At 44.1% G+C, this 20,258-nt stretch overlaps 1 protein-coding gene across 5 annotated transcripts in view; it reads left to right on the top strand.

Moving 5' to 3' along the window:
• TCF12 (transcription factor 12) overlaps positions 19,761 to 20,258 on the top strand; it is a 157,941-nt gene continuing 157,443 nt past the window's right edge. For 2 of the 5 annotated variants that reach the window (XM_021406842.1, XM_021406840.1), the window contains exon 1: positions 19,761 to 19,784. The gene's annotated coding sequence lies outside the window, so the exon portion shown is untranslated. The remainder of the gene's footprint in view (positions 19,785 to 20,258) is intronic. The other 3 variants (XM_021406841.1, XM_021406839.1, XM_021406844.1) reach the window with 2 other exon arrangements.

Here is a 20,258-nt window from a genome sequence, read left to right as displayed (position 1 = left end):
CCAGATCTATCCAAAGGTTATAGGAGCTCTTAATTACTAGATTTTACTCTTTTTTTTAAATACACAAATTCCATTGCACTGTTAACTTAAAATTGAAGGCTAAAGGCTTAAAAAAGTGATTCCCATACTACTCAAGCAAGAAACCTCATGCAAACATAATAGCAAACTTAACAAAATCATTACTGCAACCTAGTTTTGATTTTTTTTTAAATAGAGAATTTGCAAATTGAGTTTTTTCAATTTGTCATTTGACCTTGCTAATACAAAAGGCTAATTTATCTGAATCATCAGTACCTCTTACGATCTGTGTAAGGCAGTTATATTTTTCACTTTATTTTTTGTGATGGTGAGTCTTGTCTGAGGCTGCAGTAATACTTTGTACTTGGTGTTAGAAAGAAGCTCGTAATGTGTTTCTCTCTTTGGTGTTCCCAGATGTGATGGAACGCTAAGATGCTGTTCAGAACATACTGCAAATTAAAATTGTTTCTTCTGTCTCAAGCACATGAAGCATAGTATTGATGTTTGATTAAATACTAAAAAAAAAATCACTTGTGCTCAGTTTTAGATTTATTAAAAACGAGCAATAATTTTTCAGAAGTCTGCCTCTACATCATGGCCTGCCTGTAAAATATTTTTATTTTAAAATGTTGAAAGTACAATTCTATAAAATCATATATTAGAAATGACATTCTTAAATATTACTACTTATTATCAGGCAAGACAGCAAGCAAGAATAGCAAGCAAAAGGGAAACTAATTCACCTTTTGAACTCTCTATGTACACATTTTTAGGATTTGATCCTGGTAGTCCTGAACAGTTTATCAAACCTGGGGAGCCATTTGTATTCAGATAAAGGCTGTGATAGCAGAGTTTTCTTATCTTCAAAGGAGAGAATTCAGATCCTCAATACAAAGGAAAACCCTAAACTCCTGATAAGAACTGTAAGTCTTTCTTTCCTTTGAAGACTGACACTATGAAAGATTCCTGCTCAGAGAAACCAGAGCAATATTTTTAGGTAACAGTGTCTGGACTCATGTGTCACATCCTGCAGAATGACAATCATTTGATGGCAGTATGCTAGAAGGTGGGACTTATCGGGAGCTAAGGCGGTTACTATAGCAGACTGAACTGGAGCAGTAGCAATGCTGAAAGTGGCAGTCTAAACAGAACTCCCATGGTTACGGGCATTTTCAATTTGTTATTTCACTCTCATCATAGAGACCTTTATGTCAAAATGACTACTGATACCGGAGCTCACAGAGCTCCTGCAATAGCAACTCCAGGTCTGAAGGACTGATGGCTTCTAACAGACGATCATAGTTTAACTCCTTACAGCGCAGTCTCAGCATGATGCCAAGATTGTCATTTTGAAGGACATTCAATTAGAAACCAACCAAATAAAGAGACCAAAGTATTAGTTATACTACAGATACACCTCCTCTTCCTTCCACAACATTTTTGCAGAATGTTTACTTTTCAGACTTTTATCCTGATTGACAAAGAAGTTCTAAGGCTCACGTAGATCCAGGTGCATATTTACTGTCACATCTCTCAAATGCAAAGTCTGTTTTCCCTTTGTTAAATGTTAATTCAAGAAGTCTCTAAATGCTGTGGACATAGAATACTGTAATTTATCTGCAAGACAAGTAGGAGACTATGTACCTCTTTTCTATATCCTTTCTACACCAATGGCCCTGGAGCTAAAAAGGATGCAACAGATAGTGTTCATGAAGATTCCAAGGAGATTATATACTTCTCCCCTAATGTTATTCTCCTGCTACATCATTCACTTCCAAACTGTGCAGTTTTGTCCTTTAAATTTTCCCCCAACTTCCTTCCAAGCACCATTTGAGCCACAAGTCCGTTTTGAAAATGTTTGTCTTCAGGAGTTACTGACTGAACTTATTTTGAAGGGCAAACATGGATGGCAAACACAGCAGAGAAGTTATTTTTCCCCTGTAATGATTTTGCCTTTGATGCATAGACAGATGGTCATGATCTCCTCCTCCTCTGCCCATGGATTTTTCTAAAATGACACCCAAGTTTTTCTTGGCAGCAGTTAGGAAGTCTGGCAAACAGCACACTTCAGCTCCAATTATATTGACCACATTAATGCAAAAGATCAGCAAATGAAATGTTCCATATTCATTTGGAAGGGATGCATTAAAATTTGCAGTGAAATAAACACAATTAAGAAACAAATGCCAGCTACTCACCTCCACATTTGTACCTAAGGATTTTCTGTGGCCCTTTTTTTTCCACTGAGAACAAATGCTTCTTGCAGGCATACGGCATTAACTTTCTTATAGTACTACTTAAGGCCCTGGCACATAGTAGAATTAGATTTCTGAGAATATCATTGTAGGCAGATTAATACCTATTTACTTGGAGTGTTTTAAGGAATGCCAGTGAATAAGACTTTCCCTCCTTGCTGCAGGGACATTGAGTCTTCAGATGAGTGCTATCTCTGGATTTATTATCAAAGCTTTTCACACTTGTCTGTACTTGTCACAAATGTCTCCTGGGCACAGGAAAAGCAACCAGGAATGTGACTAATTCCTTATTCAGGGGCTTCTAAGCAGAATGATTTTTCAAGGCAGTACCAACCACCTGAGGTACATTTCTCTTATAGGGCAACGAGGAAATCTTTCTGGCAATCCTTTTTTTACCCAATTGCAGGCTACCTTCTTGCTGGTATTACGTGGTGTGGCAGTGGTGTGTCAGCTCCTGTGTGCTAATAACTGCTGAGCACGTTAATACTTCTCTGTAGGTACATGAGCCATCACATATAGCTTCTTATTATTTAACTATCATGAGTAAAAAGTATATCATTAAACAGTTTTGTTCAAATTAGTTATTCACCATCTCTATAGAAGGTAGAAAGTTTATAACATCCACTACATATTGATATAAATGTAAAGAAATGCCATTAAAAATCACTTTTTCCACAAAGGTGTACACATAAAGAAGTTATAATTTCTACCAAATGCTCTGATGTTGATGACAATTTGTTGCTCTGCCTAGACCATCTCCAATTCTATCTGATTCATTGCCATGAATCGTGCTCAAGGTGTTAACAGTTCCATGCTGCCTAAAAGAAATTCTTAACTCTTAGATGCTAAGCTATAAAACGAAAGACTTCTGATCATTCTGCTTAGCAGAAAAAAGTCCGTCCTTATGTAACTCTATTTAGACAGATTGAGCTTGTTTCTTAGTATATTATTCCTAACGTTTGTATCTAAGCATAGTACTGCAAAATTATGAATCAAATCTCTTTCTTAACTTACTCAGATCTGAACTGAACGTCCAGCATTTAATCACAGACAGCGGGATTTAAAACAAAATCTTAAACCTAAAGCTGCCCTTGTCTAGTCCTAGTTTTTCATCAGTCTTCATCTTTGCCATAAATATCACACCCTCCTACACTGTATATATTCATTACACAGCTGCAGCTCCTCCTCTAGGCTCGCTAACACAGCTGTAGCTATAGAGTGCAGACCAGATGGCCAGTCGGAACCGTGTTTCCTATTGTCTGTTAAGCACAATAACTATTGCCAATAATCTCTACTTCTGGACACATACCACTTGTCCTTTAGTGTGGCTGTTCTTTCCTCAGTCAAAAACAGACCGCTATCACAGGAAGGGATCCTGGTGTACTAATGCCTTGGAACTTTACATCAGGCTAAATACACATTCAGTTTTTATTAAGACTATCATTTAAAATGGGTAATACATACAATTTATTCAAATGTCATTGAATAATATCAATTACTGACCAACCATTTGCTTAAAAGTTATTTTTCAGACCCATTGTTATTTTTAGAACCTTCTACTGGAAGGAATCAGATAAGTATATTTAAAAGTCATAAAACATTCATATTCTGCTCACATTTGGAAATATAACATCGAAGATTAGCTGGTTAGTGGTAACCAACAACTTCACCAAGGGCAAGTCGTACCTGACAAACCTGGTGGTCTTTTACAATGGAGTTACAGCGTCAGCGGATAAAGGAAGAACAACTGATGTCATCTACTTGGACTTGTACAAAGCATTTGACACTGTCCCACATGACATCCTGGTTGCCAAATTGGAGTAAAACGGATCTGATGGATGGACCACTTGCTGGATAAGGAAGCGGCTGCGTGGTCACACTCAAAGAGTTGCAGTCAGCGGCTCAATGTCCAAGTGGAGACAGATGAGTGGGGTTCCTCAGGGATTGCTCCTGGGTCTGGTGTTACTTACATCATTGTATGTGACATGGACAGTGGGATCGAGTGCACCCACAGCACGTTTGCAGATGACACCAAGCTGAGTGGTGCAGTTGACATGCTAAGAGGGAAGGGATGCTATCCAAAGGGACCTGGACAGGCTTGTGAGGTGGGCCCACGCCAACCTCATGAAGTTCAACAAGGCCAAGTGCAAGGCCCTGAATCTGGGTCAGAGTAATCTCAAGCACAGATACAAGCTGGGTGGAGAATGGCTTGAGAGCAGCCCTGAAGAGAAGGATTTGGGGGTGACAGCTGATGAAAGACTCAACATGAGCCAGCAGTGAGAGCTTGCAGCCCAGAGGGCCAACCATATCCAGGGTTGTATCAAGAACAGTGTAACCAGCAGGTCAAGGGAGGTGATTCTGCCCCTCTACTCTGCTCTTGTGAGACCTCACCTGAAGTACTACATCCAGTTCTGTGGCCTCCAACACAAGAAAGTCATGGAGTTGTTCGAGCAGGTCCAGAGCAGGGCCATGAAGATGATCAGAGGGCTGGGGGACCTCCCCTACGAGCACAGGCTGAGAGAGCTGGGGCTCTTCAGCCTGGAGAAGAGGAGGCTCTGAGGAGACCTCATAGCTGCCTTCCAGTGCCTGAAGGGGGCCTACAGGAAAGCTGGGGTGGGACTTTTTATAAGGGCAGGTAGCAACAGGATGAGGGGAAATGGTTTCAAACTGGAAGAGGGTAGATTTAGACTAGATATCAGGAAGAAATTCTTTACTGTGAGGGTGGTGAGACACTGGAACAGGCTGCCCAGTGAGGTTGTGGATGCTCTCTCCCTGGAAGCATTCAAGGCCAGGCTGGATGGGGCTGTGAGCAGCCTGGTCTAGTGGGAGGTGCCTATACCAGGGGGGCTGGAACTAGGTGACCTTAACGGTCCCTTCCAACCCAAACCATTCCGTGATTCAATGATTCTATGAAATTCTCAAGATTTCTGCATCTACATTTTTTAGGGAGCAATTTTGTTTGCACACTGTTTGTTCAGCAAGTACACCCCTCCCAGCCAGTGCAGCTAGGGCATCTCTGTAAAAATGTTGCACTCCTTTATCTGCACTCATTTTGTTGCTAGTATTCTACTCACATTTCATGAGTCCAACCAGTTGTAGTATAAACTGGATTTTTATGGTCTGTTGTAGTGTTGTTCCATTTTCACAAATATAAACTCTGTCCCCTGATTATTTAGAAGCTTGAACCATTTTAAAGGCCAACCATTGCTAACCCGTTTGCTCAGCAGTCATCTTCCTTTTATTCTACTCTGTTTGAAGGGAAGCCCAACACTTCTGTGTTGGTAGCTTTTAATTTCCAGCACTTCTGAAACAACACTTAAGCCTCGATATCTTCGTGGGAGAAAATGGAATCTAAGGAATCTGACTTTAAAACTGTTTTTTTAGAATAAACAAAGACAAATAATGCTTTCTACCAGGATGCTTGGGATCTCTCATTCTTTAAAATAATCCCATTGTAAACCAGCAATGCCTTTAAATGTCGCGCAACATCTTGTCTTCTAAAGTTGTTGAAGAGTAAAACCACTCCAACAACTCCAAAGAGGAGTTGTTCAAAAACGTAAAATGAATGTTACAAGGGTTGCTCCAAAAGTAATGCCTCCTATTTTATTAAGTTCGCCCATGATGTCAGAGGCAGATGTTGGCAGTGAGGCAGCAGAGGGTGAACCTTCCCACCAACACTGCATTACATTCTAGTGCCATATGACAGATGGCAGCAGAAGGGCACTCTGACAGAATGGCATCTGACATGGAATTGCAGATGAAGCAGAGGGGTGGAACTGAATTCCTCCATGTCAGGAAAAATGGCACCCACTGACATTCATTGATGCTTGCTGAACATTTATGAAGACCAAGCAGTACGTGAGCACAGTGAGGCAGTGGGTGCTGCGTTTCAGCAGTGGTGACAGTGGGTCACCTCTGCTAGTGCGGATTGTTATGAATGCAGCATGCAGGCTTGTGTTCATCACTGGCAAAAATGTGTAGCTCATAGTGGTGACTGTGCTGAGAAAGAGCATTTTGTAGCTGAGAATTTGCTCTATCAAATAGCGTTATTGTGCTCTTCACTGCAGTTTCAAGGCAAATAAACAGGGCATTACTTTCAGAGCAACCTATGAATATTAACTCTTGCTTGTATCCAAGAATTTATCAGTTTTTTCAACTATCAAGAAGCCCAGCAATCTATTTTTCTAATCATGAAAAGGCCTAATGAAAAGTGATTTTTAGAATTAAAAAAAAAAAAGAGACCTTAACTTCATGAAAATGAGGTTTGTTCTTAAACCAAGAATGCAAGATTCTCCCATGCAGTGCTGCCAATTGATTTCAATTCTAGCTTGAAAAACACCTGTCATTTTTAGCCTCAGGCCTCTCTTCACATAGTTTCTTGCTGCAGTTTTATGGCTTATGCAAATATATACAACATTTAGAGTCAAATCCTAAAGTCCTCTTTTCTAGAAAGCACAATTTATATTAATTCTCATGGACCAGAACAGGGGAGTTCTGCAGAAACGCGTATGAAAAGGATTGCTGTTGGCTTTCAGTTATAGGTGATAATCAGATGCAGAGTCATGATCTTTCAGATGTGATCCACATAGTGCAAAATCTCAAACCAACATTCATGTAATTGTACCACCGCTTTTACCAACCTTGTATACTTTGGAGCATGAGTTTTTGAAACTGAAGAAATGCTTTATTGTGTTACCACCACCTACATAAATCAGACTCCGTGCATTCTTGTATTGCTTATTTAGGCTATTCTCTGGATGAAAGAGTTTGAATTATACAGTAGGATCTTACTGATATACAGAGCCTTCTGTACTGAACTGAAATTCAGCAGGTTCATCCTATCTTCATTTCAATGTCAGCTGCTTGTTTTTTGTTTGGTAACACTTTAAGTGACTAACTTCATATGCAACTTGGCATATGTGAGACAGGGCACTCATTTGCCCAATGCAAAGCGTATGTACCTGGAACAGTCTGGAAATTCAAGTCTAATCCTCCTAGCCTATAGAAGAGAAAGTATTAGTTGTAATGTACAGCAAATGAAATGGGGCCTCTAGAAAAGGTCCAGCTATGTAGAATCATCAGTCATCAATCTCACATTTGGGATGAGAGTATAGTGGCAAAGCAACTCCATGATTGCTGAAGGCATAGCCACTAAAGTTTGCAGCATGATTGAAGGGTGACACAATCAGTGCTCAAGGCAGAGAGCTGAGGCAGCAAAAGAATTTGCTTCTTCTGTTGACTGTAGCAGAAAAGCTCATTTAATTTGGATTTGAAGCCGTATTAGATAAAGCAAACATTGCTTTGATCCAAGTGCTTTCAGCAGACGGAATAAATGGCAGTGGCAATATTTTTGACACACTCTTGCATTACCACAGAAAAATGACACTACGTAAAGATGAGTCATTCCTAACACTTACCTGATGAATGACTCAGTGAAACTCTTTGCTGGGACAAAAAAATTGGAGATTTACTCAACATTTTTATGTATTAGAAGTTAAAATAAGCAGTACATGTGCAAGGTAAGCTGCCATCCTCCTTAAAGATCTTTAAACAGTAAAATAGAATTTCATGATTTTTCAGAAAACACAGCTTTTTTCCTTTACCAACAAAACTGCACAGTAATGGTCAAGACTTAATCAATGGTCAAAATGAGCCTCAGTCTTGAAACATCATGTGCACTAACTGCTTTTCAGTAATTGCCACACTGCTTATATTTTAATATATTATAAAAATCAACATGTGCTCATTATAACAATTGTCCTGCATAAGCTGTCTCTGGCTGTTTACTATAGCAGGAACTTCCTGAGTGTCATCACATCCTGTGTACATTGGTATTGGTCTGTGTAGACCCCAAAGCTATCCCAAGTACAAAGTGCAAACCCAGAAAGAGCCCCTGGGTCCTGCTGCAGCTCACCGTAAGACAAGTGAAGACTTCAGTCACGTATCTACACACTTCCCACTCTTCTGGCTTTACCACTGTTATTTCACAGTTTCTCTCTTAGGAATGCAGTTTACGCACACAGTACTGGTGGACGGTAAGAACAGGGTTATTCTTTAAGGAAAAACAAACCCCGAAGACCTCACCAACAGGACCACAGTACTGGAGACAGACAAGCAGAGCAGAGATGATAGAAGGTCCTCTGCATGGCCCATAGATCACAACAGGGCCCAAGGTCCATCAAGGGATGCCTCACAGCCTTCAGGAACAGGCTTAATAGCAGTCACAAACGATATATAGTTCCAGAAGGGACTAAAAGCCTTAACCTGCACTTACATGGGATCTGTGGTCAAAGAGCGTGCAGAGGCTTCATGTGAGGCTAGTCAGACCCATTAAGGCCTATGAACAGAACACGTAGTTTTTGTATCATGATTTCTATGCCAACAGCTTTTTACTGTTGCAACATAATGAGAATGCACATAGATAGAACATTTACAAATGTTTTCCATTCCCCAGATTCCTAGTTATTCCAGAACAGCCTTTGGACATAAATCATAGTTCTCTAAAACACCCACAACGGGAACCACTTCATAGAATAGTTTGGGTTGGAGGGGACCTTTAAGGTCACTTAGTTCCAACTCCCCTGCTATGTACAGGGGCACTCCCTCTAGACCAGGCTGCTCACAGCCCCATCCAGCCTGGCCTTGAATGCTCCAAGGGAGGGGACATCCACAGCCTCACTGGGCAGCCTGCTCCAGCATCTCGCCACCCTCACAGTAAAGACTAGATATCAGGAAGTAATTGTAAATCTACCCTCTTCCACTTCCTAAGTTCTTGAAGTGTTAACTGATAATTAAGAAAATGAAACTTGGTAGTATAGGAAATGTGTCTGAATATATTATTTGAAAACTGGAAAATATTTGTGCTTAGTGCCTCATTTCTTTCATTTTTAACTTCACTGACTTAAAAATATGCTTAGCAAGACAAATTGCTTTCTGATGCAATTTGTATGCAATGTCCATTACACTTTAACTTCAGTAAGTGGGATCTTTAAATTAAGAAAACTGAGCTAGATTATGGTGATTCTTAATGCAGTATCTCTAAAAACACAAGTCCTTTTTATCATCACAAAATACATATATATAATGCCCATAGGAATAATTCATAAAAATAAATCACATTGACACTTTCCATGATATCTGATAGGGCCCTGCAGGGTGGCAGTGGCAGCAGCCACTTTTATTTATTGTGCATCTATTCCCCCAAAAGCCTTCTGCCCTAGTTTTAATTTGGCTTTACATCATTCTAAACAAATCAGTTTTATTTTTTCCTACATTTGAGAGACTTATCTTACTGCTAACCTTTCTAGAGGTTGGCTGTAGGTTAAAGGGGCATCATGATACTGTCCTCAGTGAGAAAGTTCTGTGTTCCTGTAGCAGATTTTCATGCACGATCTCTCTGCTGGCGTAGGGGCTTAAAAATGTTAAACCAACTAATATGAAGAATCATAGTATCACAGGGTTGTAGGATAAATCATGTCGAAACAGACCTCTGAAGGTCAACAAGTCCAGTCATTCACAGGGATCACCAGCCACGTGAGGTATGGCAGAGCTAAGTCAGACCAAGAATGTCACACTAAGCAGATAGTAAGACCAGTATGATGAATATCGTGGTGTACAGGTAACATTCTGGTACTCTTTTCTCATGGCTGTTAGGATTGTTTGCATATCGAAGTATTACTGCTCATCATTAACTGTTAGTCTGAAAAGAGATCCCAGAGGGAACTTTCCTTGCCTAGAGAAAGTTCTTGCAGGCTTCTTGAGCTGTGTTCTTGTCAATCAAAATAAAGCCTCTCCTATGGAAATTAAAAGCTGGAGACTTCTTTTCTAAAAGTTAAATTTTAGCTGTTTTATGGCCTTCTTAGGCTTGTATCTCTTCTAGACATCACACTTCTAGACCTGCTTACCCTCCACTATACTGTTCGGTGATTGTGTATCCTTTAACAAAGAGCTGGAAAACACATTCTGAAAACGTGAAGCGCAAATAAGTAATAACTCGCACTAAACATCTGTAATGTTTTACTTATTCATAAGATGCAAGTGGCCAAATAGCTGTAAAATTTCCTCTGAAGAAATCTTCTATCTTGTTAGTAGAGCTGTCCAAGAAACAGCCTTGTCTCACAAACTGAGTTCAGCCTTTACCTCATACTTAGTTTTACCATTCCAGCTTAACCACCATAAACGTGATACACAAACACACAACTGCAGCATTAAACAAAAATACTCCACAAACAGCACCTTCCTCCAATAAGATCTCACCTAAATGATATTCCAACAGTTCCTCTTTTGTTATTTGACTTAAGGAGAACTTAAAGGCTAGATTGATAGTGAGTAGCAACATATTTTATAAAGTTTTCGTAACATCAGGTTAAAGATGTAACCATAGAAACCATTTCCTATCAAGATTAATGCATTTCAAAACATGATCAGGGAAATTGGGCGAGTGAAATTTTATGCAGGAGGTAAAACTTAAGCTTTACTCTCTTCATCTTGTCAGATGCACAATTCTGAAAAACAACTTAAATGCAGATCACGCGTAGACATTCTAGTAATAATTTAACAGACAGTAATTTTGAAAAATATTTTCCATAAAGTTTAAAATATATTTAAAGAATTTGTAGGGCAACGTCTCTAAATCGTTGCTTATGAAATCACAATAGTGAGTCACTGGTGGTTTTTTTTTTTGTTGTTTTTTTAGTTCTGGAGATGAGCATGGATAGCTTTTCCAAGTGAAGTTAGTATATCCCTAGCAGTAAGTTCTATAAATCACTTCAGGCTTTTTGTATGTACATCTATCCTGTAATCCAAAGTTAAAGTATGGTTAAATAGGTATGCGGAATATTACCCACTTTGAGACTAAAATGTTAAATTACTGAAATCCTTTTTTGTTTTTATGGTGTTTCATTTTAAGACCTTATAGTTGAAGTGTTTCTCTTAGCAACCCTTTAAGAGATGTTCCTGTCTGCTCTAATTTCACACGTGAGGCAATTGAGAAAATTAAATGGGCCTATATGAGTCATTATCAGCAAAGCTGAAAGCCTGGAGAAAAAATCATAGCTCCACTGAAAAGAGATGTAAAACCCTGAGATGGTTCAGGAAAGCAAGACTGTGCTGCAAGCCTTGCATTTGTGCTACTAAATATTTTAGTTACCATTAAAAATAAGAACAAGGATCATAATATTAATTGATATTTTGCCATAATACTGAAAGCTTCCAAAAAAAACTTGATCTGGGTCTAACAGCAATGAAGGTTTTCAATCTGTACCATAATTCTTGCCTCTCAGAGGTGAAGTATGTTCCAAACTTCCCTCAGTTTTGAGGGAGAGCCCTGATGGCAATGCTGCTGGCCAGGTCCCTTAACAATCATCACTTGAGTCACCATCAGCAATGAATATAAACATTGAAATTAATACAAAACAACATTTGAATGTTAAATCTAGCAACTTTGAAATAACATTTTTTTCTTACAGAATTTAATGAAAAATTTCTTCATGTAATATGAATTATTTTTGACAGGGTGTGATGTTTGTGCTGAAAGTGTTACAGGAGAACTGAGCGAGCTGTACTTTGGTCCCCCTTTGATGCCACTGGCATCATACCCATAGACTTCAATCAGAACAAGATCATGGCAAATCCATTTTATTACTGCTTTTTTCCTGATTTTTCCTTGATGAAAATTATGTGTAAGCACTACTAGTTAATCTGTCTGCTTCTGTTGTTCCAACAGCTTTTAGATATATTTTCCAATTTCAATGCAATTTAACAAAGAGTACTTGTCTCAAAGATACTAAATCCCTACAAGATCTTTGAAAATAAGGAAATAAATCCTACTAAGGCAAATGCAGAGAGAGAGTGACTTCTAACCATTCAGCTTGGTCTGCCCAGCATGACTGTGCTCTGCCTACTTCTTACATACTTCCCTCAGCTTCCCATAGTGACTAATGTTACTTCTCACTCTGAGAACAAAGCCATGCCAGAAAAGGCACAGGGCCTTCTCTGCCCTCCAGAAACCCACTGAAATGACAGTGTTGAGAACATCAGAAAGATGTAAGCTAAAAGGAACAGATGTTGTACTATGATGTTATCTTAGAGACAGCCTACTGCACTAAGGTGGATTTTTGGTGTGAGCAACATGGCCTTTCTGGTGTTCTCTGTTCTTGTAAGCTACTGAACTTTGATTAAAGGTCATATTTCATTCAGAAGCCTATGCTTGATACATGCCAGCTCTCCAGGACCTGCAGCTAGGGTAGAATTACTTGTGATTTATGACAGCTCTGAAAGTTTTAACCGGTACTATGCATGTACAGGAGGACTGAAAGCACAAATATGCCGTTGAGAAAGTAAATGGGAAGTGGGAGAGTCTAATGTGATGGAAAGCACAGCAATGACAGCAGAGTAACAAGGTCCTAGGCTAAAACAAGTGAGGGTTTGCTCAAATGCAACAACCATAGATACAAAAAACAAAGGAAATAAACTGTTTACCTTCAGAAGCCCTCAGATAAGCAAGGATCTCTAGCAAGACATCATTGCCTCCACTGCCAGCCCTTAAATGAGGTCTGTGAAGGGGTGGATCCTGGCTCTACCCCTTCCGGTCACTCAGGTGCATTGCACTGCATGCACTTGAGCTCCCCTGGGTTGGCCCTGCCCTCCCACCAGGTGCTCAATCACTGGTTCAAGCCATGACTTAGCATTTCTGCTACAGAGGGGAACAAGAAGAACAAAATTGTACCCTAAAACCTAGAAATTTCACTCTGTGTGAAGTATACTTCAGCTCCAGTCTTGTGAGAGTTGTATGGAACTGCCTTCTGCATGGCATAATATACATAATTTTCTATGTCAGTTTCTAGTTTGAGTGTAAACACATTAAATTTCTGTTGGACAGTGTTGAATAGGATGCTGTGCTATTTATTCAGTAGCATCTGGAAACGATGTGGTTGTAATACAGGTCTGCATGTGATGATGCTAAACCAAGTGAATGCATAGATGTCTCACCTACGTATGACAAAACAGGGGATCAGAAGAAACAACGCACACTAGTATAGTAAAAGCAGGGGTACCTTTGTTGAAGGCATTCAGCCTTGAATGTCTGTCTTGGAAATAGTGTATGGTCAAATAGCAATCCGTTACACACAGTAATCCTATTGTGTTGCTCTTTCTGGAACTATTTCTTTGAGACAGAAACCCAAGATTTTATGGATCTTGGATAACTAAGGTTCTGGAATGGTTGAGCTAGCTCCTCTTTTTTCATATATTAATAGCTATCTAAGGGCAGGTTATGGGGAGAGAGATGTATTTTGTGGCGCTGTCCTAAATGATGAATGTAAAAAAAACTTTAGATGTAATTATGCCTCCTATTTTATGATGTTGGTCCACAATGTCAGAGGCGGATGTTGGTGGTACGGCAGCAGAGGCTGAACCTTCCCACCAATATTCCATTACATTTTGTTGTCGTGTGACAGATGGCAGCAGAGGGGCAGGCTGACAGAATGGCATCTGACATGAATGTGCGGATGACGCAGAGGAGCGGAACTGAATTCCTCCATGTGGGAAAAAAAGGTGCCCATTGACACCCATCGATGCTTGCTGAATGTTGATGGAGACCAAGCAGTGGATGTGAGCACAGCGCAGTGGGTGGTGCATTTCAGCATTGGGTCACCTCCACTGGTGCAGATTGTTGTGAGTGTGGCTTGCAGGCTGTTGCTCATTGCTGGTGAAAATGCATAGCTAATTGTAGTGACTGTGCTGAAGATGAGCTTTTTGTAGCCAAGAATTTGCTCTATCAAACAGTGTTATTGTGCTATGATGTAGTTTCCATTTAAATAAATAGGAGGCATTATTTTTGGAGTGACCTATATATGAGGATGGGAATACCTGAACAGTCACAATTTTCTTCATGTTAGAGTCCACCTAAAACAAAGATGTATTGGTTTTCAAAATATAACTTAAGCTTTGATCTTTTTTGTCTTCCTAAAACCTTTTTTTGTTTTAAATGCACGCAGAAAAAAAAATGACAAAACAGTAATCACAAAGTATTATCACTGAACAGATTTAAGGAGTTAACTCTTTTTACAGTGTAGTTGAAAGTGTGGCTGTATATGTGCTTGGCACAAAGAGTTCCCAGTATTCTTCAGAGCTGTGATTTTCCTCTGTAAACTTGATCTTCCTCCTCTGTCCATTGCCCAGAATGCACAACCTGGTGCTCCGTTGGTTGCATGACGGAGAGAACCTGCTCCCTTTGGTGCCGGGTGGGGACTGGCGTTCAGTGGGAATCTCATATATGAGAGTCCCATCAGAGATTGGTTGATGAAGGGCTGTTTGTGTGACTTCAATTACGTTCTTCAAGCAATTTCAGAATGGAAAACGTTATCTAAGTTATATAGCTGTTAATTCCATTAAAGGAGTTATTTCTTAGCTTCTGTGAAACTTAGGAGATGGGAAATATTCAGAAAGCTCTCTAACATAGATTGGTGGTTCCAGCCCCTGGGGGCAGGGAGAACACCCAAAATCATTCTGCAGGACGGTGAAGGGCTGAAGGCCATGTGTCCTGGCTGGGCGTCTTGCGCTGAATCCTCTGGTCGCTGGTGGGCAGAGCTCATGCTTAAATCTCTCCAATTAGCAAGTGCACAAACAAGGCTCTCTCCTTCTGCTCCAGTCCTGGTTTCCATTCCCACTGTGTGAATGAGAACTCCTCATGTTAACTTCCTTGAAATTAGCTCATTATGATTTATTGAGGAAATGCATCGATCCGAGTGAACACTGGCAGCGTCATCTGCATGTTATTTTGTTCAGAAACTAGACTTGGAGTTGGATACTCACGTTTCGTCCTGCCTGCAGGTTAACTTCAGAGCTGCTCAGCCAATGCCTTGCAGCGGGACAGGCCTTTCTGGGGAAGGGCGCTTCTCCCCAGTTGCCCTCAGCAGTGACCCTGCACCTGGGGATCTTTCAGAACTGCATTCACTGAAGTGCACGATGCAAGTTAACATCAGACTGTAGTGAAGGGCATACAGATCACACAGGAAGCATCAAACAACTCTTTATAATCTCAGGCACACAAGTCTTTATTTCTGTTGTGATCTGCCACTTCTGAGCTTATAAATGAGTTTTCTTAAAATGAGGTGCTTGGGAGTGGTGCAGCAGCACAGTGCCTAGCCTGGGTCTGCCAGAGGGTGAGAAAAGTCAGCTTGCTTTGATTTCAGGAGTGTGTTGTTTAGGAACATTTAGGTGTTTCATTTTATTCAAGCCTAGGTTAATGTTACTAAGGCAGCGTGAACCACCCTGTGACCATTGACTTCACTTTAGATAGGAAGGTACTGTAAAAGCGGGGAAAATTAATATGTTGCTTTTAGCATGAACTTGTTATTGTTTTTAGCTAATTTCAAACAGACTGATTTAAGCAAAGTCAGTCCCTATCTCCCCTCATGTCTGAATTCAGATTGGCTTTCTGATGCAAGCTGAAGATGTTTGGGTTTCCCGAACCATGGGTTGCGAGATCATAACTCGCTCGGGGTGCGTGAGCAGAGACCTCGTCCTCGAGGCGGGCAGGAGCCGGGGAGGGCCGGGAACCCGAGGGCCCCCGGGCGGGCGGGAGCGGTGCTTTCCGAGAGTCGAAGGAACGGCACCGAGAGCCACGAAGCCAGACTTGTTGAGGCGGGGACAATCCCCCCGCGCAGCCCCTCTGCCAGACGCACAGGGGCACCACGGCCGTCGCGGCACGTGCCGACCGAGCGGCAAAGAAGCTCCCCGCGGCAGGACGGGCCGGACTCGGGCCCACCAGATCCGCTTTGCGGCCGGCCCGGAGGCGGGCTCAGCCGTCCCGTCCCGCCCCGCCCCGGCAGCCGGAGGCACAGCCCGGCCCCTCCCGCCGGCTCGGCAGCGGGGCCGCACCGCCCCCTCCGCCTCTCCCTGCCCCCGCCCCGCTGCTGCCGGCCGGCGGAAGGACAAATAGTCCTCCCCGCATTGTTCGGCCGCGCAACTTTCGGCCGCCGTGGCGGGGAGCGGGGCCGCTTTCCGCCGGGGGTGTCCCCACCGCGGGCCGCGCCGAGGGACGGCGGGTCGAGCCCGGGGAGCGGCGCCGGGCGGGCACGGCCAACTTCGGGCTCCCGCCTCGCCCCGCTCCTTCCTTGCTCGATGCTGGTCCCTGGGGCCGCGGCCCGGCGCGTCCGGGGCGGTGCTGGGGGTGGGCTGGGGCCCGCGGGGTCGGGCGGAGCGAGGCCCTGCGGCGTGGATCGTGTCTGCTCCGGGTGCGGCGCTGCCCCCGGGGACGGGTGGGCGCGGCGAGCTGCTGCGGGACGGCCGCCCTGCCGGGCCTTCCGCGGGCTTCTGGCGCTCCCTTCTCTTTTTTTTTTTTTTTTTTTTCCTCCGGACAGCTTTCTGCTTTTTTAATCATTTCATCTGGGAAGATTGTCCCATAGGGCAGGCTAAAGCCTTCGCCTGCGCCGCGGTAGCCAGGTGGAGCTGTGGGTGACTTGTAGTCAGCACGGTCCGGGTGCAGCACAGCCCCACAGAAGCAGCTTTGGTTGGCGGCAGTGGAGCTGTGTGCCCCGTGCAGACACCGCTCCGTGAGCAGCGCTTCCCCCGGAATCCTTCCTCTTGTGGGCTGTTATATAATCAATATGTTATATAATTTTAATTACTGTGAGGCAAATATAGGAGCCAGGAAATTCAGTTATCTGTGAGATGGGCCGCGCTGATCAGTGCTGCAGTTGCAAGGCCAGGTCACTGCCGTCCCATCAGCTCGTTGGTGGGATCCTTCCCCAAAGCCTGCTGGAGGAGGAGGTGCAGAAAGATCATGAGGCCTCCCCAGGAGCTTAATCAGAAATGCTCCTGATGGCAAAAATCTTTTATTAACTTTGGTTGGCCTGAATCAGGTTCCCTGAGAAGTGCTGTGCCCGTGTTGGCTGCAGGACATACGGTTGCATCCCTAACACTGATCTCAATGAGCATCACTGCCTGAACTGGGAGGTCTCCTGGCAGCAGCAGCGGAGGGCTCACTGCTTTGCGTGAGGGCAGGGATTTGCCTGTGGAGCAGGAGGGGTTTTTCTAACTTCTCTCTGTGGATCTGCTGAGCAATAGTATTTACTATGGATGAAGTGCTGGCTGCGGGTGTAGGTTGGGGGCACACATGTTTTGTCTGAAGGAGCCTTTCCAGCAGAAACTCCATCCTGGGTCAAATCCTCCACTGGGGAGCACCCGGAGAGTTCCCCCAGCCTGGGTGGTGGCGGTGCATTAGTTCCATGTGTGTAAATTTAAGAACCAGTAAGACAAAAGGAGACATGCCAGCATAATGATTTTATTCACACAGGCACGGTACATTAAATAATAATACGGAGTACATTTTCTCACATCCCCGAATGCACAACAGCTGTCTGCTGTATCGAGCGTTTGCACTGTAAGGAGCGGATGGAAAGCAATTCACAATGACTGTGGAAGCAACGTGTGAGCGAGATTATGTTCAGGGCTTTGTGCTCAAGTGATTTGGTTTTTATATTCCTCTTAATTTTTTTTATGTCCTGTGTGCAGTTCTTCCTCACTTTCACTACCACGCTGACGCGTGCAGAGCACCGCCGTTGCCATCTGGCACTGCCGCTTCCCTGGCTGCTGTGGCTGGAGCTGACCATGGCGATGTTGGGACATTGGCTGCCAGGGCTGTACCGCAGAATGAATGCTGTGCTGCTAGCCTGGAGCTCACTCATGGCTCCTCGTGAGCAAGCGCAGATGCCTGCTCCTTGACGGCTTCACGGCAGACCTAAGAATTCTCCACGGAAAGAGAGAGGTTTGTCCGTAAAACCACTAAGTGTGTTCATTGCAATAGGAATATTCGCCGATACAGTGGGGAAAGCATCTTCAGGAATTCAGCCCTGCCTGCAGGAGTTCCTGTAAAGTCCCCAGCCAAATGATTGGCATCTATCATTGCTACTACACTTTTGTGCTATCCATCCTACCGCTCCCTAGGTGCTGCAAACCTGTTATTCCTGGAGAAGCGAAAACAAAACTGTGTAACAGTTGCAGAAGACAGTAGCACTTCCACCTTCCACCAGCAAGGAGGGTACCTTGCTTTCCTAACAAAGCTGGAAGTGTTCCATTTGGTGTGATTTCTGCAGTGCGTTGGGTGCGTTTGCATGTCTGTAAGAAGAGAACCACAGCTGTGGGTTGAAGCAGGAATGGAACCGGGGTGTTTCCTTTGCTGCAAATGAAAAAGTGGTCATTGTCCATCCAGAAGGCTTTTCATTCAATGTTTTGAGGTATTAGTGAGGTCTCCTTGGCCATATTTTCTCTCAAAAAATCTGTAATTAGCCCAAAGCAGAGAGGTGTTGATTTGTTTGTTTGGGTTTATTTATTTATTTATGTTGAGCATGTTGCTTTCTGTTTTATTTTTTGCATATGACTGGTAGGATAAGGATGCATTGTGCATGATTTAATTTTAGCCTACTGTCCCTTGCAGGAAGTGAAAGGAATTTACAGGGAGTGGCAGAGGAGAAAGGGTAGGAAATAAGCAGCGGCTTCAGAAAGGGGTTGGAGATTGTAGGAGGAGGTGAGAGATGATGTTACATGGACACGAAGTATTGTGCCTTGGTGCTTGAGTGCCCTTGTTACGTTAGTTTGGTCAGTGCAAAATAAGGAGGGGCTACAAACTGAATAGATTAGAGGTTCCAGATCTGACCCGTGCGGCAGATGTTCTGTACCCGGTACAGAAATAGGTGTGATCTCTTTTTAGCCTTTTCTTAGCACACGGTATGTAGTAGTTACAGATCTGCTTCACAACGGTTTTGGCCAGGCTGCCTGCAAGAGTTCAGTTTGGAGTTGCTTAGGGGGTGTATATGGATGGACACCACCCATCGTGGGCTGTACGGGCACATCGTCTCCCACACAAATGTTCTGGCTGCATGCAGAGGCCTACAGGCAGGAGCCTTACAACCTCAAGCCTGAGGGCAGATAAACAGTGCTATTTTTTGGAATAAAGTTTTAATTTTAATACAATTACATGTCACCACAAGTGATTGTTAGCAGAAATGGCGGTTTCACAGCACACACGCAGAGGTCTTCCTGGTAACCGGCGTGTGTCAGAGGACAGGCCCTGCGAGAAGTGTGGTATCTCTGCCGTTCTGTGAAGTATTATTCATACAGCAAAGGGTACATGCTTCTCCTGCCAGGGGTCAGTGCCGCTGCCCCATGCTCACTTCTCTGTGGTGCTTTAGGTTCTCTCAGGGTTTTAAGGAGCCTTTTTCGTTGCCATTGTGTGAGTCGCCTGGCTCCAAAGGAATAACACACCGTCGGCAGCTGTCTGCGAACAGAGCAGCGCGGTGCTGCCCGTGGAGGAGCGACCGGGAGCCGGGTGATGCCCCGCAGGTGCCGCCCGGGTGTCTGCGGGACGCGGAGCAGGGCGCTGTACGGAGCGGGTGCTGCCGCCGGGCCCCGGGCAGACGGGGACGGGAAACCAACTTCGCAGCGGGACGGGGAGATGGAGCACAGCGATCGTCTGTGCTGGCGGCAGAGCCCGGGCGACAGCGCATCAGGGTATGAGAACGTATTTCAGGTATTTTAGAGCGTGTGCGCTGCTACCAATGCCTCTGAGGTGCGGGATGCGGTGCTCCGGGAGGGGTTACCGCGCGGTGCCGCGTGTTCCTGGCCGTGCTCGCTGCGGGGTGCGGGGCTGCGCTACACACAACCCCGCGCGGGGCGCCCCGGGAGGAGGCCGGGGTCGGACCCTCCCGCCCCCCGTTGCCGGGGCTGTGCGCGGCGCTCCCTTCCTCCCGCCCGCGGCCGCCCGGCGCGGCAGGGGTTAAGGCGGCGGCGGCGCTCTGCGCGGAGGGATACGGAGCCGGAGCCGCGAACGTGGTGCTGAGGCTCCGTAAGCAAAAAAATGTCCGCCTGAGGGAAACCCACAAGTTCCTTCCAGCGGGGGGGGAGCGCCCGGCTCGTCGCCTCCCACCCAGCCGCGGCCCGCCCGCCGGCCCGGCCCTGATCGCGGAGCGCGCGGGGGCAGCAGGT

The sequence above is a fragment of the Numida meleagris genome, chromosome 9, assembly GCF_002078875.1.
Source record: "Numida meleagris isolate 19003 breed g44 Domestic line chromosome 9, NumMel1.0, whole genome shotgun sequence".
NCBI classification, from domain to species: domain Eukaryota; kingdom Metazoa; phylum Chordata; class Aves; order Galliformes; family Numididae; genus Numida; species Numida meleagris.
The sequence above is the reverse complement of the archived record's forward strand: the minus strand, read 5'-3'. Positions and strand labels throughout refer to the sequence as shown.